This window comes from Mustela nigripes, chromosome 13 (assembly GCF_022355385.1).
Source record: "Mustela nigripes isolate SB6536 chromosome 13, MUSNIG.SB6536, whole genome shotgun sequence".
NCBI classification, from domain to species: Eukaryota; Metazoa; Chordata; class Mammalia; order Carnivora; family Mustelidae; genus Mustela; species Mustela nigripes.
The window spans coordinates 14,391,617-14,415,424 of record NC_081569.1 but is presented as its reverse complement, the minus strand read 5'-3'; the positions used below and the strand labels follow the sequence as shown (position 1 = coordinate 14,415,424).

Genomic DNA, 23,808 nt, shown 5'->3' with positions numbered 1-23,808 from the left:
CGGGAGCTCCGGAGACCCTTCACGTCTGTCAACTAATCAGTCCCTCTTTTGGCTTGAGCGGGTTAGAGTGGACTTTTTGTCATTTGCAAACCAAAGATTTCTGAGTAACGCACCAAGCAAGGAAGGTAAATGCTGCCACATGTTCATTTATGGGACATTTGGTCTGTATGCTTCCTTGATGCCAGAAAGACCCTTTCATAGCAAAATTCCATGCCTTATTTGAATCACTGTTGAACAAAGAGAACACATCTGTGTTAGTTTAAGGATATCTGATGTATCTTCAGGTATCTGAAGAAGTGTGTGTGTCTGTGTACAGTGTGTACGTGTCTCTTTTTTCTTCAGTAGCTACACAGTAGTAATATGACCACGTGTTGGAGTACCTGCATCATAGACAATAGTGACACAATTCATGAATCTTTGCCAACACTTCCTTCTCACGAGGACATGAAGAGCTAGTTTCATGTTCATGGACTGAAGAGCTCTGTGACTTTAGGCATTTTGCTTAACTTCTCTGAGCTTTCTGTGTTCATCTGTAAAGTGGAGTTAATCTGTATTACCTGATTGCTGTGAGTAACAAACAAATTCATATGAAGTGCTTTGCAGAGTGGCTGCCAGACAATAAAATCATTCAGTGTTCCATAATTCGACGGCCATCCTTAGTATCATTGTCCCCATAGTCTCCATCAGCATCATTGTGGTGTGAAGGGCGATTCAGCCGTAGTTGGGATAATTTGCATGCATGGAGGGCTTTATATACCATTTGCAAAGTACTTTCTCATCCAGTTTGGTACAGTGAGCCGACCCTGGCGCACGATACCCATTTCACATTTTGGCTTCTTGCAAGTTCTTTCAAAGGGTTCCATGAGATCTAAGTCTAGTATCCAATATAAGAGATTGAGAAATGCATTCATTTCAGCCGAAGAGTTTAAAAAAATAAGAAAAAGAAAGGAAAAAAAAAAAGAAAAAAAGAAAGGAGAACATTTTTAGGACAAATGTGGCCTGGTCCTGAATTCAGTCTTTAATTAAGGCTGGAAGTTCAACTGCTCCCTAAAACTTTGGTTACAACTGTTAAACCTGTGAACAGAGCTAATCAGAGGAGATGAAATGTTATTTTGACAGGAGTGACTTCCTTTTCTTTTCCCTAATAGATCACAGATATCAAAAACATAAATTTGAAGCAAACTTTTGTTTTGTTTTGTTTTGTTACTGGCCATTTAAAATATTCTTTTTTTTTTCCTTCAAATTTTCTTCAAGTTGGACCTCCTGAAAGACTATGTGTGTTTCATGTTACCAACATAAGCAGATTGTTGAATTTGATGCATTTAAATGTTTTCTTTGTTTGTGGAATTTTTTTTTCACAAAGGCATGCTTTCAAAATGCTCAAATTATGGATCCATTGCAAAATCTTTTCTTTTTTTTTTGCACAGGAAAATACTTTTGAATTAACAGCTGGGTAAAAATCCTCAGTTCTATTGCTTAAGGGAAGGCTATACTTTTGATCTCACACAGATTTCTAGAATAAGGAAAGGCCGTGATTGACTAATTGAGCCAAACTTGCTGATAAATTTTTTTGCTTTGGGTCGGGGTGTTGTTTTCTCTAAGTCAGGGAAGACGTAACTTCTTTATTAACTGCTAAGGGAGACAGTGATGCTGTGGAAAGTGGGAGTCATACCATTTTACAGGTGTAGATTTTAATGATCTCTTGCATAAAACCAAACCAAACCAAACCAACAGGTATATGAAACAAAACTTTCGTGGTTATTGAGACAATTTCTTCCTGGTCAGAGCTCCTGCCAGAGGCTGGAAGAAGTGCTGAATTCAGAATTCTTTCCCTCTGTTTAGGCTATTCCTGTAGCCAAGAAGTGTTCTTCATTCTGTATCACTGATGTACTGATTTATTCTACATCTAGATTCTTAGAGTAGTTTATCAAGAGCACTTACTTCTGCATCCTTCATTGTACCTGAGAAGATGAACGTCTGTTTCTGGACATATGTATTAACACAAAGTTAGAGACAGAGATCATTATATGACGATGAGCCATAATATTTAGGTTTTATGAATGCTTGATATATTTTTAAAGACATGGAGCCAGATTCGCCTAATGCTTCAGCAACTGCTTAGTAGTGAATCAGTCATCCTTAGAAGCTATATTAAGGTATTCTGCAGAGGGGGACCTGGGTGGCTCAGTCGGTTAAGCATCTGCCCTTCCTCGGGTCATGATCTTGGGATCCCGGGATCAAGCCCTGTAACAGATTCCCTGCTCAGTGGTGAAGCCCCTTCTCTTTCTCGTTTTCACTCTTTCCAATAAATAAATAAATAAATAAATAAAATCTTCTTTAAAAAGAAGATATCTTACAGAATTTTTTGGTAATATCCAGAAGAGGTATGTTAGCATTGATGGACGATCTGTCCTAGAGGAAAAAGCCATGGGGACAGGTTATCCCATTAACTTCACATGATGGGTGAACAGTTGGGGTAACATACAGCCAAGGATTCCCTAAGTGATTCTCAAATTTTATATTTAAACTCAGCAAATATTACTCATATGTTTTAGGTGGGAGATAGATGCTCAGCTTGATATTCCATGCCTAAAGCTGTGGGCACGCAGGAGGCCATATTAGTCTTAATAACTCTCGAGAGCCTCTTCTGGACCGCCCACAGGACCTCCTACGCATGCCCAGTCCTCTCCACCACTCCGTCTGGGTGGCCACTGGGCTTGGTAGTTCCCTACTGCAGCCCAGCATGGAGAGCCAGAGCTGCTGGGAGGTTCTGTGGTGGGGTGTGTGTGTGTGTGTGTGTGTTTTGGAGGGGGCGGGGATTCTTCTGTCCGTGTGTCACACTTTATCATTTCACCCTGGAGGCGACACAGTTGGGACCTGAGTCTCACAGTGGCTTTCATCAAAACAGACCCGTTAGCTTCGTCCTATTCTGTCTCTCTCTCAAGTGTCAGACTGAGTTTCCAATCCCGGGAAACACACAGTGTCTTCCTCTGTGCACCTGGCTTTTCATGTTGTCGTGGATGTCTGTTCTCCAAAATTTGTCTCTTTTTTTTTCATGTCGTCAGGGATGTCTAGCCTCCCAAAATTTGTCTCTTTCAGTCCAGACCCCCAACCACATTGGACATGAACTCATGCAAAGAAATGGGGATCCCAAGATAGGGAGCTTGTGGCTCTACAAGTCTCAGTGGATATTTTGCTACTGTTAGTATATGTTATTTTTAATATATCATTTTGGAAGATGGCCTGAGGATGGGGTTGTTTGGGCTTAAAGGGCACACAGACCCACACATTTAATAAAAAAGCTTCTTTTGTGATTTTGTGGTTGCCACGATATCGGACTCTAAAGAAATTTACAATGAAAAGGTGGTGGTTGTAGGTACAGAGACCATCACGGAAAGTGAAGAGAAATTTACAGAAATCTGTGAAAGATCAAAACAACAAGCTCGCCATGACAATTTGTCCGGATGGTTCAGATATCAGAGAGATGGAGTGTTCAGTAATCAGTGACTTCTGCATGCTATTTGCATAGAGAGAACTTTAAAAAGGTTACATTTCTTTTCTACTTTCATATTTACTTTATGTTAAGGTTGTAGGATCTCAGTGGCAATGTTGCTGATGCTATTTTTATGAAGTCCCAACTCCATGTTTAAATGTAGCCGGATGGAAATTTTGAGCTACAGCAACAATAAATAGATCTGACATCCTTGTGACTTTCAAGTTCTGCTATGCCTGAGAGTCAGTGAAGGCTGGTTTTTTTGCCTTGAACTCTGAAGGAAGAAAGAAACTTTTGTTTATAAATTTCAGAGATTTTTGTCTTTGCACTTACCACGAAGTCAAATGTAGATATAATCCACTTTAAGTGCTTTTGGCAAAATTTCAAATATGCCTGTTTTTTGATAAGGGGGAAAAATCCCAACTTTTTGTCAATACAAGTCCTTTACTCTGTGTTACAGTATGTGACTTCTGTCGGTCAAGCTGTGATCTTGTGGACTTACGGAATACTGATCCTGTACAGGAAGTAAGAGGCAGATATGTAATCTGGGCCATCTTTCTGATCCATTTTAGTTATGTCTGATTCTAAATTGAGTTATATAGAATTTAACATACAGGACCCTGTTTCTGTATTGTTTATGCCTCCCTTCTAAAAATGTAAAATTTTAATGCCGATCTGAGTGAAATGATCTGAGAGTATTGAAAATCAAAGAGTATTTAACTTGTGTTACAGTGTGTTTTATATTGGGCTCCTTTATGAAGATATTTCGTAGCAGAGAAGTGTGTATGTGTGTGTGTGTGCGCGCACACACACAATTTTTTTTTTTTTAAATTCACCACACTTAGATGTATGAATGTTAGACTTATAAGTGCCCTAAGGGCAGGGTTGGGTGGTGGGCTAACTTTGTTAGCCCCATAAGACCTGGTAGAAGGCTCTTGAGAAATAAAATGCCAGTTTATAATTGTATAGACTTTGTATTCCTGAAGATGTCTGTTGGTGACCTCTTTTACAACCATCTGGAGAGACGGATCAGACAAGTCTTATAATTTCACAGATGGTAAATCTGAGCTCCAGAGAGCCCCCTCCATGTCTTCTACCCCACCATTTTCTTGAGTCTGAGAGCTGGAACTTTACGTTGAATGGGAGGAGCGTCACTCTACTAGAGTGATGGAGAAAAGTGCGTATCTGAATTCATGAGTCAGGTTGGTGACAGTTGACACAAACCTTCCTATGGAGCCACAGGTCTTCTCCATCACCATGTGCACCTCACCTCCTCAACTTGAGGGAGCATTGAACTACATTCGCGACGGCCATGAGGAGACCTCAGCATGGATGACAATGAAGTTTCCAAATGGATGTGGAAATGCATCTTTGCCTTTTCTGAAAGTGGTCCCCAGGGTGCCTGTGGTGTGTAGTAGTTTTTCCTGAAGCTTCAGGATCAGTGTTTGAATGGCTGGACCACCTTTACCTAACTTCTACCTGGTCTCGCTCATTACAGACTGAGTTATCTCTCAGATGGATAGGAAGTCTTATCGCATGTGGATCAACAACAACAAATCGGACTCATTGGGCACATGCTATCTTGGATTTTGGGTTACAAATATTTATCTAACAAAATGTTCTTATCTCTTAGAGTACTAGTGAGAGACTTTATATTTCACTAGGTCTTGCATAGAATTCTGGGATGGACAATGTAAGTTTGGCTCGTCCCTTCCTAATACATTTCCAACCAATTCAAAGAGTGTTTTAGTGAGCACATGTTACAATATGACAGGTGACTGTGCTGATTCTGGGAATATGGTGGAAAGTGACAGAGGCACTGTCCCTGCCTTCATGGAATATATAAACTAGTGGGGAATGATGACAGGAAAGGAATGAAAATCGGATTCGTGTGATGGAAACAAACAAACAAACAAACGGTCCCGTGAAACTGGTGTATTTTTCTGGAGAAGTAAGCATACTGGAACTTTCTGGTTATTTCAGTTTAGATTGCCTGAACTTCTTCATGTGCTCACAGGTAGGCTCTACAAAATGTGAAAGTTCCATGATCTCTTTGGACCACAGTTCTGTCATTTGTGAAACATAGGAGTTGACTGGATGATTTTGTAACTACACTTATCATGATGAACATTGCATCATGTAAAGAAGTGTCAAGTCACTACATTATACACCTTAAATGAGTATAACAATGAGTATAACATTGTATGTCAATGATGCTTCAATTGAATCAAACGAACAGATAAATAAAAGTCTTTTCAGTAAAATGTTGAAAGCTCTCCCTCTAGTTTCAGGAACTAGATAAGGGTGCTCTCTCTCACCACTCTTCTTTACATAGTTCCAGAAGTTCCAGTCAGATTAGGCAAAAACCAGACCAAAACAAAAACAAAACAAAACAAAAACAAAAACAAAAACTAACGAAACAAAAAACCCACTCAAAGCAGAAAAAAGAAAAGAAAAGGAAAGAGAAAGAAAGAAAAGGGCATCTCAATTGGAAAGAAAAAAGTAGAATTGTGTCTGCTTGCAAGTGATATGATCTTATATGTAGAAAAGCCTACAGACTCCACCAAAACCCTCTTAGGACTAGTAAAAGAATTCAGTAAAGTTTCAGGATACAAAATCAATATGCAGAAATCAGTTGTGTTTCTATACATTAGCAACAACCTATCTGAAAAAGAAATGAAGAAAACAATTACATTTACAGCAGCACCAAAACCAAAAACAATAAAATACTTAGAAATAAGTGTAACCCAGGAGCTGAAAGATCTCCACCGGGAAAACTGTAAGACTTTGATGAACAATATTGAAGAGGATGAATAAATAGAAAGATATCCCATGCTCATGAGTTGGAAAAGCTAATATTGTTAAAATGCCCACACTACCCAAAGCCATCTACAGACTCAATGCAATCCCTATCAAAATTTCAATGGCATTTTTCACAGAAATGGAAAAATATCCTAAAATTCATACAGAACCACAAAAACACTCCAACTAGACAAAACAATGTTGAGAAAGAAGAACCAGAACGGAGGCATCATATGTCCTGATTTCAAATTGTGTTACAAATCTATTGTAGTCAGAACAGTATGGTACTGGCATAAGAAACAGGCATGTAGACCAATGGAAATAAGTTGAGAGTCCAGACATAAACCCACACATATAGTCAACTACTGTATGAAAAGAGAGCCAAGAATAGTCAACGGAGAAAGGGTTGTCTCTTTAACAAGTCATGTTGGGAAAACAGGATAATTACATACAAAAGAATAACATTGGATCTTTATCTAATGCCACACATAACAATTAACTCCAAATGAACCAATTCTTAAACATAAGACCCCAGACTGCACATCTCCTAGAAGAAACCATAAGGAAAAGTCTCCTTGACATTGGTCTTGGCAATGGTTTTTTGAATATGATACCAAAAGCACAAACCACAAAAGCAACAACAAACAAGTGAGACTATTTCAAACTAAATGTCTTCTGCACAGCAAAACAACAAAAAATCAACAAAAACAAAAAAAAGTAAAATAAAAAACCAAACAAACAAAATCAGCAAAATGAGAAGGCAACCTATGGAAGGGGAGAAAATACTTGCAAACCATCTATCTGATAAGAAATTGATATCCAAAATAGTTAAGAAACTTGTAAAGCTCAATAACAGAAAACTGAACAGCCTGATTTTTAAAAAGTAGGCAAAAGGGTTTTGGAGAGGAGGGGGGTGAGGGGCATGGTTGAGCCTGGTGGTGGGTATTAAGGAGGGCACATATTGCATGGAGCACTGGGCGTGGAGCATAAACAATGAATCTTGGAACACTGAAAAAAAAAAAACAACAAAAACAGGCAAAAGACCTTAAATTGACATTTTCCCAAAAAAAGACAAATGACTGGCAGGTACGTTGAAAGGTGTTAAATGTCACTAATCATTAGGGAAATGGAAATCAAAATCATAATGTCATTACCTCACACCTGTTAGAGGGGCTGTTATAAAAAAGATGAGGTGACAAATGTTGGGGAAGATATGGAGGAAAGGGAACCCCCGTGCCCTGTTGGTGGAAATGTCAGTTGGCAGAAACAGCACAGAAACCATTTGGATGCGCCACTGAAAATTAAAAAAAAAAAAAAAAGACTACTTTATGATCTGACGATCCAACTTCTGGATATATGTCCAAAGGGATCTCAGTGAGCTCTCTGCACACTTGTGTTCAATAGAGTATTATTCACAACAGCCAACACAGGGAAACAACCTAAGTGTCTGTCTATGGGTGAATGGATAAAAAAGTTGTGTATATATATATATTTCTGAGACTCTAATGTGCAAAATAGAAATGATACAGTAGCATAAATATTACCTAGCCACCAGAAAGAAGGAAATCCTACCTCTGTAGACAACATGGGTAGACCCTGAAGGCACCTGTTTTTAAGTGAAAAACTTTTTGTTTTAAGTGACATAAGTCAGACGAGAAAAACAAATACCATATGATCTCGTTTATATGTGGAAGTTAAAAAACCTGAACTCATAGAGACAGAGTGGGGGGCTGGGAGAAATGGGACTACATCAGTTGAAGATAAGTACTTCCAGTTATAAGATGAACAATTTCTGGAGATCTATTGTACAACATGGTGACTATAGTTAACAACACTGTATTGTGCCCTTGAGAGTTACTAAGAATGGATATTAAATATTCCCTTTCCCCTAAGCCAGGTAATTATGTGATGTGATGGGGAGGTGTTAACTAACTGTATTGTGTAATCATTTTACAATATGTGTGTGTATCAAGTCATCATGTTGCAAGCCTTAACCTCACACAATGCTATATGTCAGTTGTATCTAAGTAAAGATAAGGGGGTGGGAAGACTGTTCAATCTTGAGTATTTTTGTTGTATTACTGCAATAGCTAGCATCTATAAAAGGCTACATATGTCCTGATCACTGGACATGTGGCTTTTCCAGCATTGTTACATTTAAAAAGTAATTTTTGTGAATCTGCTATGTAAACCTGGTTACCATATCAGGAGGGGCATGGTGTTAGTTAGTAACCATCAAGGGAGCAGATGGCTTCGCCCAGATATCTTTCCGGATTTAGATATTTGAGATACTTTGCTAGAGAACTTGCATCACATATAGAAACATCTCTCTGCTGTTTATATAATATTCGTACGTAAACTCTTTGTTCCTGGTGAAAAATAATCCATTTGGAGCCTTGCATAATTTAGAAGATCTCTCAAGACAAATAAGCCGTTTTCAAGGCAAAACAGAGTCCTTCTGTCTGTTACGGCTCTTTATTTAAATGCCCCATATCCACCCGTCTCCATCAAGTAATCTCCTTTTGCAAAGTTGTTTTGGTCTTTTTAGAATTCTTTTACGTCCTTTTCCCAATGTTATTGAACTTAATTACTGTGTGACTTACTGGGTGGATGTGGTCTTCAGCTCCCTGCTAGGCATGAAGGTGCCTCCCTTTCAATCATGTGAGAGCAGGGGAATGAGCGATGCCCTTGCAACGGGCCAAGAAGCACACGCTAGGAGAAAGAGGTGGCATGTTTGATGTTCCCCTAGCATGGTAAATTAGTTAACTAACCGTGATGATGATAATGACCATGACAACTGTAATGGTGATGTAGAATATGATGGTGGTGGAGGTGGTCATGAGAGTGGCCTGTGATGGAGCATCTCAGAAACTTGGTTTGCATAACTATCTTATTTAAAACAACAACCAAGTGAACGTGATGCTAATATATTTGCTGAGAAAGGATGAAACTGAACTTCAGCATTTGTATCCACCTGTTCTAGATCACACCATCAGTAACCAGACAAGCTGGGATTTAAACCCAGTTCAGTCTAATTCCAGACCTTTGGCTTTTAGCTGCTGCACGGTACTAACTGAAGACCTTGGCACCAGGATTCCTTTCTAAGATGACAAGGTATTCTATTTTTAATTCTATTATGATTTAAATAGAGCTATTATTTATTATTGAAATATTATCATTAAATAGAAAATTCTCTCAAACAATCAGAAAAAGTAATGTTACATAAATGTCACCAACGTTTAGCAGGTGAGTGTTCATTCTGTGTGTGGGAAGGCAGCATGTGGCAAGGGAAAGAACCTGGATGTAAGGTTGGCCTGGCCAGGACCTGGCCCCACATGTCAGCTGTGTGATCTTGGCTAGTCACTTACCCTCTCTGGGCCCGTTTCTTTAGCTGTAAGGTGGGGCTAAAAATAGCCACCTAAAAAAATACTGGAAACTGGAGATCATAAATAACAAATCTGTACAGTGCCTGGCAAGGACAGTACAACACTGCTCCTTCTCAGTAAAAGGTAGAAAGTGATTCATTTTAGTTTCCTGCTTAAACAATATTGGTTCCAATCAAGCTTTGGGGATCAAACTAACTCCTTAACTCGGCCTAAAGGTCCTGCCTGATTTGGTCCCTACCATGTAACCAGCCTTATCTCTGGACATTTTCCTTTTCACTGGGCTCCAATGGGCCAAGCCTCACCCCTCTACCCCAGACCTTTGAATATGCTCTGTCTTTGGCTGAGAATACTCTCTCATCTTTTTATTAACTCACTACTCTTTCTTGTCCTTTAGGTCTTGGTTCCGATATCACCTCCCCAGGGTAATCTTCCTAAACCCTAGAAAACATCAGGCCCCTTCTTACATACTCCCTGAACTCCTTCTTATTTGAAATACTCCTCACAACGGCAGTTAAGTATTTTAGCGAGTATCGATGAGGATTTACTGAATGAGTGAAAAAAAAAAAGAATAAATGAATTACTGAATAAAGGTTTGCCTTATTTCAAAGGTTCCCCTTGGCGTTTCCTGGCCTGCTTTTATTAAAAGAAGACCACAGGATGTGAGCCATGGAGACTTCTAGCAAGGGCACAAGTTTTTGCCCAAAGTTGCATCCTTTTCACTCTTGATGGGACCAAGACTTCCTTGGGGACCAGTTGTTACCCGTGGTAACAGGGCAGGCAGCCTCCTGGACCCAATAAGACACCTTAGGTCTGACCAGAGTGATACCTGGAATGAAAGAAACTTACCACCCCTCTGAAACAGATGCTTTGGTTTATGACAGAAGCAGAAGAGCCTACAGGTGCGGGCTGGGCTGACACGGGCTCTGCAGAGAATCGTTAGAGCCTCCTCCGAGATGTGGACCGACTCTGTGTTTAATCAGCCACAGGCAGAAGAAATGGCTTCATTTCAGCTCAGTGAGAGCCAGATCACAAAAGGAAGATAGATGGCTCTTACGAGCTCATCACTACAAGCATATTGTCTTAATTTGAATGAACAGCCTGGCCCCGTGCTAAACCAGGAGGAGAGGGCAATATGGCTAGCATCAAGGGCCAGTTGGCTCAACTCTCAGCACACCCCTACAGGAAAATCTCTCATTTGTTTCTTAATTAATATTTTAAAGCAAGTGAGAACCATAGGACACATTCCTCAATCTCTTGAGAAAATCCCCCGCTTGGAATTCAAGACGCTTTAAGGAAGGACCCTTCTTCCCTGAAATGTCTAAATCTCTACGTCAGTAGAAGTACCCTGGCCAGTGAAGGAAGGGCCATTCACTGGCTGTTTTTAATACATGGTCACGTGTGCAGTTCATCTGGAAATAGATGCAGGTAGACACAGAAGTACCCTGGCCAGTGAAGGAAGGGCCATTTGCTGGCTGTTTTTAATACATGGTCACATGTGCAGTTCATCTGGAAATAGATGCAGGTAGACACAGTGCCACGTCTGGGCATGCAGACACCTGCTGGTTGCTTGTGGGCTCTTGCTTCCAGGGGCTCGGTCCTCTGCTTGCCTCTGGTCCTCCAGAGCTCACGCTGGGGAGGTGCAGAAAATGGATATTCCGTTCAGCCACAGTTAGCTGGTCGATGGCCGGAAAACGGCCAAGAAGGGAGGTTTCAGCTCGTGTGGGAGGGAGGAATCACACGTATCTGAACTCCGAGACCTTGCTGAAGCCCTCTTATTAGAAGTGAAAGCAGATAATGAGCCGTTGGGGTATTTACAAACCAGTGGAGTTTTTAGAATCATTTGGTATGTGTCACACCCGTGTTTTCATTCTCTCCCCCGAGCCTGAGCACGAAGAGCTTTTACAGCCCTCCCCACCCCAGTGACTATTTTCCAGATGTTCTGAAACAACATCAAGTGACCCAGTTTACCCCTGAGAGGTTTATAAAGGTGCATTTATAGAGAGCCCGGCTGAGCGAGGCGGAGATGTCCGCTTGGCAGCTTAGTCCGAGATAATCTCCCGTGAACGTCGTATCAAATCTTCCTTTACCTAAGGCACACTCAGTATGGTTTTTAGCAAAAGATATGCTAAGTACTCCCAAAGTGAAGAACAAACTTAAGAAGCTTAACAATGGATGCAGAAATATTATCATCAGCTATCGGGGTAGTAGTATCCAGTTCTTCACCCACGGGCATGGATTTGGGCTTAGGCAGATGAGGACAGCACCGTAGAAGTGTGTGGTCTTAGTGAGTTTAAATATCAGCGAGACGAGGGGAAGGACCTTGTTAGCATAAAACCTGAACACATGTCATTGGCTTTCTATGCTGCCTGGGATGAAAGGAAAATCACAGTCGCAGCCATGGAAGGAGGCGGGCTGGGGTTTCTGTGCAGATCGCAGAAACGAGAAGTCATCCTTGATGGACGGGAGATCATTTCATTCTTTGCACACGGGCAGCGAGCCCCAGAGCAATCCTTTGGGATCTTGGCCCACTTAGTGGAGGCGAGCCATTTCCCAAGGGCAAACAATATGTTGGCTTATATTTAGTCCTACGGAAAGAGTCCCCCATTCCTTCCATAGGCATCCGGTGACATGTCAAAATCTGGTGAGAAGGGGGATCATTCTTCCCCAACACATCCACTGTGTGTAGATGATGTTCAGTGGGACCCCTCCCCTCCCCAAACCCCAAAGTAAGCAACATGCCAAGGTCTTGATGTGAAAAGTACTTAATGTTCTATAGTGGGTCAGTTGCCCTGTGGCTATGGTGCAGAATGAACAACCTTCCTGGCATGACTTCCATTGTCACTGGCACCGAAGCCAGTGCAGTCATCCCGTTAAGGTCCTTTGCACATGAAGGGGAAAGTGAGCATAGGCCCTTCTCAGTCTCAGAATGCCTGCCTCTTCGCAGCCATTCACCCCGCGGCGCTGTGACACACCACCAGCTAACCGGTGACAGTGACATGCTTGTGTGGCGCAAACCCAGGAATGGAAGCCGAATTCCCACTTGCGTGCAGACATGGATGCCTCCTCGCCATAAAATGAGCTACTCTTTCCTTTGGAAACCCTTAGTTTGGAATGTTAAAGACCCATCTTCTGAGTCATTTGGCATGACTGATGCTTTTTGACTTCTGCAACGGATCTGCCCGCAGTTGGTGACATTGGTTGCCCTACTCTTATCTTCACATCCTCAAGCATCCGTGTTCCTCCTGGTCATCAAATTAGCTGCTTCCCCTCAATGCACATCCACTGACAGTTTGGGGTGGTTTGAGTTGAGCGGGGTGGACAACGGGAAATTGGCGATTTCCTCTGCCTCTCGTAGAGTTCATCTCTCCCCCAGATCCTGCTAAAAACATCTCTCTCAACAACACTCTTTATTCCTAGTTTAGCAGCATCATCGTGAAGAACAAGTTTTTCTTTACAATGCTCCGACTCAAAGTCCAAATGATAGATGGTTTCCTGATTCTGAAGAAGACACTTACGCACTTACAGTTCTTTCAACAATTTATTCCAGTTTGAACAAGACAGTCGATTTCTCATATTAACGTGGGGCAAGAGGGTATGCATGTGCAAATAAAAATGTCTGGCATCCATTCAAAAGTTGGGTGAGACTAAGGACCCAGAAAGAACGTTGCCAGCCAGAAATACTACTTTCTTGTGTCCACTATTTGGTATCTGTGGGTTTCTCTCCTGCCTGCCATACATTTCCTCTGTTCTTAAAAGCCCTGTCTGGGTCTGCAGAGAGAACAAAGTTTCTTACCGTGGATCTTTGGATGTTTTCTTAGCCTACCCACCCCGGTAGGCCCAATAAAGAACACTTCTAGCTCTTTTTTGCTTTCTTAGGCATCAACCCCTCTCCTCCTGGACACCCCCACTTTATGTGCCATTAGTAAAACATTGGTCATGATTAACTTGTTTTGTTCCATGTATGACAGCGGAACTGCTAAAACATCGCTTTCCTGATAATTCTTTCCCCGTGGGAACATTTGCAAAAGCATCGTCAAAAAGGAGTCCCCCTTCCTTGCCCCAACAAAAATACAGCAAAGTTGGCACATGCATTTCTAGACTCCTTTTTCCTTCATAAAAGTCATCTCTGTTCTTCCTTCCTGATCAGCAGGGAGAGGTATATACGTCTACATTCTTTCCCCAAGGGTGAAGCGGTATATATTTTGCCGTGTGTACTTGGCCCGCAGAGGCTCAAAGGGACTAGAACACATTTGAGCATAGTAGTGATTTTCATAATCTTATGGCAAGTTTTCCAAGTAGTAGGTCTATGGGGGACCTGAGACCTGCTCCTTCCGGGGGTGCCTCTCAAGGGAGCAATGGGAATGAGAAGCGAATGCGGCTTCCCTCTCACATTCACATTATGTGCCGAGAGTCCAAGTGTCCTAGAATTCTCCCCATAAGGAGCATTCCCGAAAGACGAGCCATGGGAAGTGTAAAGAGAAATCACGGCTACTCAGGAAACTTCTATTTGCTTTCTTCTGCACTGCCTGCCCATAAGCATCATCTGGGTAAAGTGTTAAGAGAAAATGTATGCCTCATCCCAGAGAAACGCCTGTATGTTGCCACAATCACAACTTTGGAAAGATGTTAGAGGAAGGTATTCCTTTAAAGCTGGTCACATCAGCCACAGTGTTCCCTTCATGTTTTAATATCATGGTGTCTCGTTTTGGTCCTGTAAGTGTTACCTGGTTTCCCTCTAGGAGTGCAGGAAACCAGGACCGGTAATTTATGGCTCCTGTTAAGAGGGTTGGCTGGACGTGTGGACAATATGTCAATAATTATTTCTGGTGGGGCCTTAACAGCAGAGGAAGTGGCTCGGTACCATGGCTTATTTTAACGGAAGACAGATATGCCTGACCTGGCTTTTATGACAGACGTCAAATATATCGAAGTGTGTTGTGAGGCAGATCGCCTTATTGGCAAAGAAATGAAAGACCACCAGGAAGATGGATGGGAAGTTTTCCTCAAGAGGTTTCCTGTCTCTTGCACAGGTATGACAGTGAACCTTAAGAAGGCCAACTGGCAGGCCCTAGGGGAGACGTCAGTGAGACTGAACCTGCTCCTGCCTGTGAGACTTGGAAACAAGAGTCCTTGCCCCCCTGGACTGATGTCGGGACAGTGAGGAGCGGGTGGGGGGGGGAGGGTGGACACCACAGTGATGTGAGGGAGGTCCCCCTGAGAGCAAGCCCCTCCTTGCATGCGATATCCCAGACTTGCTCAAAAAAATCTGGTTCTCCGGTCTTCCCTCTTGAGTTCAGCTCAACAAAGATTTCTGGAGAGCCTAATATCCGGGCATTAGAGATTCATGCTAAAAACCACACTTTCCCATAAGACCTCCCCCGCTTTGTTCTTCTGGGTCCTTCTACCTGGGGGAGGAACAGGATCTGAGGGTCACTTATTAGCTGCTGGATGGTCAGAGTGGGGGAAGGTGACTCACTTCTGGGAGCCTTGTTTTCCTCATCTGGAAAACAAGCCTCAGACTTTAGAGGATTGAACAGGACAGCATCTCTCTGCTTGCCCCAAGGAATAGATCTATAAACGATAAAGGGGAAATGATGGCCACTCCCCTATGTACTTTTGACCCATAAAGACTGCTTTTTGGCTAATTTATGTCACCTGCCACTAAATTAACTGCTGTCAGATCACAAGCTTCCTATATGCCTAAGCCCCGAGCTCCCCTAATCAAAATATGGTTATCAGAAAACTGTGTCCTTTGGCACAGATGAATGACAAAAAAGGCTACCTCTCCTCCAGCTGGGTGTATCCAGTGCCAGGTGCTGGCCTCGGCCGGTGGAAGCTGGATCTCGCTTCACACAGTGCCGGGCACAACGTGCGTACTGGGTAAGGATTTTCAACCCAATTTATTATAGCCGTTGCTGTGCCAAGAAGGGCAGTCTTCTACTTGCAAAGAGCCACATGAGTCATTGGCAAGATGTCATGGATACATTGTTAAAATGTAAAAGTCACCACTACAGTATCCTTGCCCCCCCCCCCCCGGTGTATTTGTGTATTTTAGAGACAGAAAGAGAGTGGGAGTAGGACAGTCAGACCAGGAGGGAAAGAGAATCTTAAGCAGACTTGCATTTAACAGAGAGCCCAATGTGGGGTTCAATACCACGCTTCATCTCACAACCCTGAGATCAGATCATGACCTGAGCTGAAACCAAAAGTCTGATGCTTAACCCATTGCACCACCCAGGTGCCTCTCCTCTTCTCTTAAAATATTTCTTTCTCAGAGTCCATTGTAGATAAAGAATATAGTATTTCATTCCTTCTGGGTTTACTGGACCTAAACCGTTACAGGTGGTTGTGTGTGTGTGTGTGTGTGTGTTTAACCATGAACTATGGGGTATCCACAGTAGTATGGATTAGAGACAAGCAAGGAGAAATAGTAACACAAATTATTAAGGAAGGAGATGTATGTCTTTGCCCACCATTGGGAAAGGGGGACGGAATAGAGACATTGAGAACGATTTGCAGGGAAAGTTAGTTGTGATATCGAGTGTTTGTTGGTTTCACTGCTTTTCTTGTTGCTAATTCTATAAAGACAGTTTGGATGCTAAAAGTGAAATCCATAATAGATGGAGGAACTGCACAGTCTTCTGCTTTGCATTTTTAAAAAGATTTCTTTTATTAATTTATTGGTCAGAAAGAGAGAGAGAAAGAGAGAACATGTGCACAAGCAGGGGGGCGGCAGGCAGAGGGAGAAGCAGGCTCCCTGTGGAAGCCCGACTAGGGACTTGATCCCAGGACCCTGGGATCAGGACCTGAGCCCATGACCGACACTTCACTGACTGAGTCACCCAGGTATTCCCTTCTGTCTTGCATTTTTATTTTGTCCCATTTTGTAGTGATACCAGAAAGAACCATCTTAAGCAAGTAGAACTTGCTCATTTCCTATGTTTTCTTCTTAATCCCTTGGGCCTTTGACCACGACTGCCTACAAAGTGGAGATGCTGTCAGAAGAGGAGGTCGGACAGGGACCGTTTTCATGGGTGTCGTCCTCCAAGCCAACTGTCAAGAGGGCTCCACCCTTTCTCTATGGAGCAGAAAATGCAAGACTCCCTAGAAGGAAAAAGCAGGATCCAGTTCCCCGTTAAAGACAGGAACAGGGTAAAAACTGAACTGAATGAGGCACTGGTCTGTCGGTGAGGCGCTTGCCTTCAATGAGGTAGCAAGGGCAGATCTGGGGCTCCTCAGGAGGGAGGGGGGTTGCTCTCAATGTCTATCTCCGAGGCGGGCTTGAAGCATCAAAGGAGAAATGGATGCTTTTCAGTTTGAATCTAGAAATGTGGGCTCTGTCACGGAAAAGCAAATGGCTTTTCAGCTACAAGAGGATTCTACCAACTCATATACTTGTCTTGCCTTTATTCGGATACCCTCCCCCACTCTTTTGATTTCTCTCTGAATCTGTATTAAATTCGTGATGTGCTCTTAAGGGAGAGAGGTCTAATCGAGATGTAAGACGCTATGAATTAAAAAAAGGGGGGGGGTAGGAATTCACCATTGCTTCATTGCCCTAAACAGCAGCTCATCTCAAACGCTTGTCCCCCTTTCAGTGAAATAGATACCCTTCTCCGCCAGGACGTTCCAAGTCTCAGAGGCCTTTATTAACTTGATCTTTGGGAATAGTGTTTTAATTTTTTCCATAATCATCATGCAAATTGATCATGATAGTCTCTGGGAAGGAAAAGGAGGAAACCAATGGCCTCATTAACTCTAAGCCTGGGAGAGCGCATGCTCCTGGGGGTTGCTGTCCTTACACACACAGAGGCGTAGGCTTTCTTTGTGTGTGACTTGGTCCAGTCCCCAGTGCGAGCTGTGGCTTGCTCCCTGTCTAGCTTGTTTAAATTGCCTCATGCCTTTGACTCCCTCACAAAACAATGGGAAATAACTTGGAAGGCCCCAATCTTGTGAAAGAAACGTTTGTGTCCTGTGAGATTCCAACCACAGTTTCTAACTCTCTGACAACAGGATCAAATCATTGATACGCCATGCACGTGCTCTATTCAGGCCTTACCTTAAAGACATTGGGGTCTCATGTTGCTAAACTTTGTGCAATACATTGAGTCAGCGCTAAGATGTGTGGCTCCGAGGCGTAATTCTGCATGTTGTTCTGCTGAACGAGGAGGGCTTTTTAAAAAATGTGTTTTAATTTTAATTTAAAAGGGAGAGTGGCAGAGACAAATAGATCTGTCCAAAATATACTTAGTAATAGATTTTTGAGTTGGGTTATTAATTTCATGTAAGCGGTTCCTCTTTTTGTTTTTATAAAGTGTAAAATTCGGGAGAAGCAGAATCAAATGTAATACACTTTTATTGATGGCCCCGCCAGGTGCCAAGCAAGGTGTCCAATGGTTTCAAACACTGCCTCATTTATCCTCATCTGACAGACTAGAACAGGGCTGTGGCAAAAGGTGAAAGGGTTTGTTGAGCTGGCAAGTCGCAGAGTCATTTCCAGATCTGCCTCATCCTTGAAAAGGATTGGACGCAACTGTTTGGAAATTTACTTCTTTGGAGCTAGAGAAGAAGAGCTAGACTCTTTCCTCAATGGATCGTGTCCTGCCAGTGAGTAGTAAGGAAGTTGCTATAATTCTTGGAGCCATGGGGTACCAGATATTTGCAGATGAGGTGACCAGCCTTTTGCTTTGTGCACACGAGTGCCTTCCATCGGTTAGTTGTATCTGGGGCTGAAAAGTCTGTCTCTTCCTCCCTGGGGGAAGAATATCCCCTTCTAGTGAAGTACAGATGGGGCAGGTGCTCGTGAAGTCGGGGGCAGGGAGGAATGAGCATTCTGCTGGCTGGATTAGTTGACGGGTGCTAGTTAGAGTGCCTGAGTTAGAGCCACACGACCCGTGGGAAAATCCCTTTGTCTCAGCTGTAATCCCTCCAGGTGGCAGGTTCTTTAAAGTCGATTTGACCTCTCTTGAGACATTTGATAACAAACAGGCATTGACACCTACTCTCTGTAAGCTATTGGGTGAGCAGACAGTGAAATCTACCTTCAATCCCCATTTGTTGAGTTTCCACGATATCCTAGAAACGGTGCAAGGTACTTCAGATGCAAATATAAAAGGGTCTAATAACCTTGTAGGGAAGGTCAAACTGTGAACGAATGCATGCAGTTTTAGAAGGATGGTCCACAGCAGAAGAGCACAAAGGAGCGACTGGAGGAATGCTTTAGGGAGCTGGTGACGTTATTTAGCTTGGTCTTGAAGTTGTTAGGAAGACTTCTTTGGGTTGAAAAATTGGGGGAAATGCGTTCTCTTTTGAAAGAGTTTCGTGTTTACCTTGACAAAGAGTATGCCATCGCCTTGGAAAGATTACCCCATGAACGTGGCTGTAATTGGTCGAGAGAGGTGGTGGATAATGGAGGAGAGCTGTCCTTACCACTAATTTATCTGGTGGGATGGTCTTTTTGCAAGCTATGCTGGGAAGAATGCTGGTTCCTCGAGATGTTAATTAGTATTGTCTGTGAAAACAATACCAATTAAAATAAATAAATGCATTTTCATTAGATATAGGGAACAGTGGGTTAGGCTATTGGATGGGGTTCTTCCTTACAGGACTTCTCAGAGCCTTTACTCAGTTACTCTGCATTATAAATTTCTAAGAGCCTGCCTTAAACCTATCTGTCTTTTCCTATTCACGGTGCTTTCAGGGTTCCCTGGGTCTCATAGTGGAAAATACTTTTTTAAGGTAGGGGCAGCTATTTCTATTTTAAAAAGAAGCTTTGGGGCACCTGGGAGGAAGAAAGCCAGTTGTGACAGGCTGGACACAAGCTGACCTGTAACTGAGCTGTTAAAATCTTCTGGGCTAAAGAAAATAAGGGTCAGAATTATGGCACTGAAGATGTAAAGAAGGAAATGGAATGGCAAGATAACTGGCAGGGAGAATAGGTACTCTGGACCATATGAGGGTGAATGAAAAAAAAAAAAAATTGTGCGTGACTCCCCGGGGTCTAGTTGGGAAGTTTGGTGAAGAATAGAAATTTTGAGTAGAAGATGAAAAAATTAATTTGGGATATGATAGAATTGTGGTGTCTATAAGACCTACAGATAGAGTTGGTCAACACATCCACAGTTGGAGATACTACTCTGTAGCTCAAGATATGCATGAGTATAATTTTATCTTTATGCTTCAGATAACCCTTGACTACTTAACGGAGTCTTAGGCGTCAGTAGAGTGCCCATTAAGTGTTTCTTGACCATACATGTATAGCAATGCATGTTGTAGAGAGCTATGTTGAATAGAAAGCTGAATAGAAAACATTAACTATATATACTAACACCTGCCTTGTCCAGGAATAGTGCACAGGGAAAAGCAAGCAAACAAGAACAACAACAAAAATATATATATATATATATAAAATAAACGAGTAAAGAAAGAGAAAGATACAACCCTTGCTCAAGGAGCTCATTATCTTAAGCCTACAGAAGATACACAAGTGTTCAGATTACCTGTGTTAGGATTCTGGACTTAGCACTTGCTGTATGACCTTGGGCAAGTAAGGTCACTTTGGATTGGTTTTTCTCATTTGTAAAGTCATATTTATAGAATCTTAGTATCTTCCTCGTTCAGGAGTTGTAAGGATTAGCCAAGGTAAAACAGAAATTGATTTGCTGTATTTTGAATGTATAAAATAAATTTCTTTAGGAAATAATGTATGCATTGTGATCTATTTAATAAATTTTACTATTGCTTTATTTGATTTCCAGTTAATGCCAAATAATAACTTGTCTATTTGAATTGCAAAAATCAAGCTGGTTTGAATTAAAGAAGTGTGAAAAATACTTGGGTTGGCAAAATATGTAACACTTTCATCAATTAAAACTAGGTAAAATGTGTTAAAAATAATGGAAAGTCCACATTTTAATTGAACTGGCTTTTTCATGAGTCTATATTTTTATGAAGCTTAATGAAACAAAAATTGAAATGGTGCCCATTATGAAATCCGTGTTAATTGTTTTTATTTCCATAAAGTTCACATGATTACAAAAAGTTTTCCAGTTATGCCAACTAGAAATGTACAGTACCTGCCTTTCATTTTCTCTGGCTTTATTTTTGGTAATAGAGACCAATATTCATTTTGGCAAACAGAGCATTAGCTAAATTGAAAACTTCCTTTAAGCACACTAGAAACTTTTGACATAAGATTGCCAGAATTGCCGGGTATTTTTGTCAGTCTGACAAAACTTTCTTTGTTCTTCCTCGCTTCATCAAGAGCAAGACTGTTTCTCCACTTACTGTTACTCCAATACGATCGTAATCTTAAATATCTTTGCGCTAGAAGGCACTGCAATATTAATTAAAAATATAGTCTAATTATTTACCCTCGTTGGTTCCTACAAACCTCCACAGTATAATCAGAGGACTCCCTTAAGGGTTTTCACGGTATTTGGGAGTGAAATAGGAAGGTTTATGACTGACACTGGCTCACGAGTGTAATTACGTATAACCTACAATTCACCTATAGGTCAAGTGTAACTTCTCAGGGCCATGTCCAAAGACAGGTGACAATGTTGACTGACCACTGTTGGGCAGCGTATGCCAAGGAGCAGAACTTTGATTTTACTTCCAGGCATCTTGGAGAACATTCCAGGGGTTTCTGGAGACAAAGGGAAAGCAGAGGGTGGCCAGATAGGTCATTTTAGACAATTCTTGGGACAAAACTCTGTAAACGACACCTGAGGACGGCTCAGCAGGCTGATTGTATTCTGTGACAATCTCTCCCTACTTCTGGCCTAAGTGCTAGCCTAGAGATGCAGAGAAATATTTTCTAGCTGTGAAAGGTGGGGTGCGGGGGCCCTTGTGTGCCTGGGGCTGAATCATCAGGGCAGAATGCCTTCTGGAAGCATCGCAGAGAAATGTTTCTAGGCCCAGCAGGGTGTTCAGATCTGTGTGTAATACCTTTTATCCTTGGGTTTTCCTGGAGTTTAAAAAAATATTTTATTTATTTATTTGAGAGAGAGAGCGCATGAGCTGAGGGGAAGGCAGAAGGAGAAATGGGCTCCCCGCTGAGCAGAGAGCCCGATGTAGGGCTTGATTCCAGGACCCTGGGATCATGACGGTGAGCTGAAGGCAGATGTTTCACTGACTGAGTCAACAAGGTCTCCTTATCTGGCATTTTAAAAAATAAGGACAAAGTTTCTTTCAGAAGGGGACTCAAAGCGTTCATTGGTCTCCACAAATATGTCTCAGAAAGAGTAGTAGCAACAAAATTGACTTCATGGCGTAAATGTCCAAATGTCATCCCACCCCCACCCTTCAAAATTCGAATGGGTGTCTAGGTGCCCTACACAAGTCGAACCGTCAGACTGGCTGGTCTGAGGAGGAGGTGAGCAGCGAGAGCAACTGCATAAAGTAGTAAAAGACTTGGGGCAATGAAAAATGGTAGTAAAAATAAAATAATATTTGATTCTAGACATTGAAACTCCTTACAACTCAGGCTATATTCATTGAGAGACCAAGTCAGAAGACAAGAAGAAAAATATAGTTTAGGCTAAGCCTGGAAGCCTCTGAGGATCTTGAATATTCTTTCAAAATGTGGAAAGCAAATGGTGTGGTTTAATCTGTGCACAGCAACTCAGTAAGGAAGGTCTCTATTCCTGGGGAGTCTGAGGCGGGGGCAAGTATCTGCTGTCACCTTCCTGATTCAAATTCCCCCTGAAATTTTGCTCAAGGAAAGGTAAGGATGTTGAGCAGAAACACTCTTGGCTTCATAATTCAACAGGTGTTAGCAGTCAGGAAGGGAAGGCAAGACATTAAATGTAAATGTGTGGAAGATGTTCGACGATGCCTCCCGTGGGGTGATCTGTGAATGGGAAAATGGATAAAGCGACCAGGGATTGTGGTGTTTGGGTTTCTGCCTGTGGAAAAATGACAAATAGAATCCTTGCCAGCTGGAGATTCTGACTCACAGAAACATGAGAGGTCATGTGAGATATGAAGTCAAACAGAAAAAGTTATATATACACTCGAAAGGTTTTATTTTATAATGTGTTAAGCTGATATTGGGGGATTGGTCTGGAAGTTGGTAGAATCTGCCAGAAAGAATCTTAGAACACACCACATCTGTTTCAGTAGATAAGCTGTCCATCTATCCACTCACTCAACAATAATTAGGGAGCTCCTACTATGTGTTGGACACTGGGATAAGTAAAAGCACCGTATTCCTGACCTTGCTGGGCTGACAGATGATGTGTCCATGGAGGGATGGCCCTTGCTGTCCCATTGGGAATATGGGCAAAGGGGAGACCGATATGAGGTGTGGGATGGAGAAATGGGCATGCCCTTGTAGGCTGGGGCAGTATTTTTTCTTGAATAGTAAGAGAAACAAGGAGTCATGGAAGGGTTTTAAAGGAATGATATGATCAGATTAGCTTGCAGGGGTTTTCTCCCAACCTCCAAACAGCATTCTCCAGATGCCCATTTCTCCCTACTGCCCATGGCCATGGGTTTTCAAACAACCTCAGGAAATTGATGAGTGCACAAGGACAATTGGCAACAAGAAAATGGAATGATGGGAATGGTTGAAGGTTCTTTTCTTTAGTTTGGACCCTCATGACCTCACAGCTGGACCACATAGTCATTCTCCTTGATTGTCCTGGGTCTTATGCTTTCCTCTGCTTCCAGATGAGTCTTCTTGAACAATTGCTCATATGTCCAGGTCTGGAAGGCTTCATCAGCTCCCGAGTGCGATAGCTACAGACCTCCTTAAACAGAGTAACAAGGCCCTCTGTCGAATGGTGCCTGTCAGTCTTCCCTGTCCTGTGACCCATAGTGTTTGCACAGTGGAGCTTCCCAAACTGGTTCCACAGAATACCCAGTTCAGTGAGATGTTAACCAGGGCTCTGTAGGGAAATGGGGAGGGGGCGGTCCACTAGTCAAATAAATTGGTAAAACAAATCCAGCATTATAATGCCATCCTCTCCTTGAAAGTCACAATGCAATTAACCTCACTCAAGGCTCTGAGAAGTCCTGCAAAATTTCATTTAACTTAGCATTTTCCAAGCACAGTTAACATCAAATCCCTTTCTGTGCGTAACAGCCATGATCACCATGATGAAAAGCTTGGGCGACACAACT

The 23,808-nt window shown here is 42.2% G+C and overlaps 2 long non-coding RNA genes across 3 annotated transcripts in view; one reads left to right on the top strand and one right to left on the bottom strand.

Moving 5' to 3' along the window:
- LOC131999079 (uncharacterized) overlaps positions 1-13,621 on the top strand; it is a 57,144-nt gene extending 43,523 nt beyond the window's left edge. Inside the window, exons 3-4 of the long non-coding RNA XR_009399006.1 lie at positions 9,279-9,409; positions 10,076-13,621. This is a non-coding gene — a long non-coding RNA (uncharacterized LOC131999079). The remainder of the gene's footprint in view (positions 1-9,278; positions 9,410-10,075) is intronic.
- Positions 1-23,808, bottom strand: part of LOC131999080 (uncharacterized) — a 286,222-nt gene that overhangs the window by 63,015 nt on the left and 199,399 nt on the right. The window lies entirely within an intron of this gene.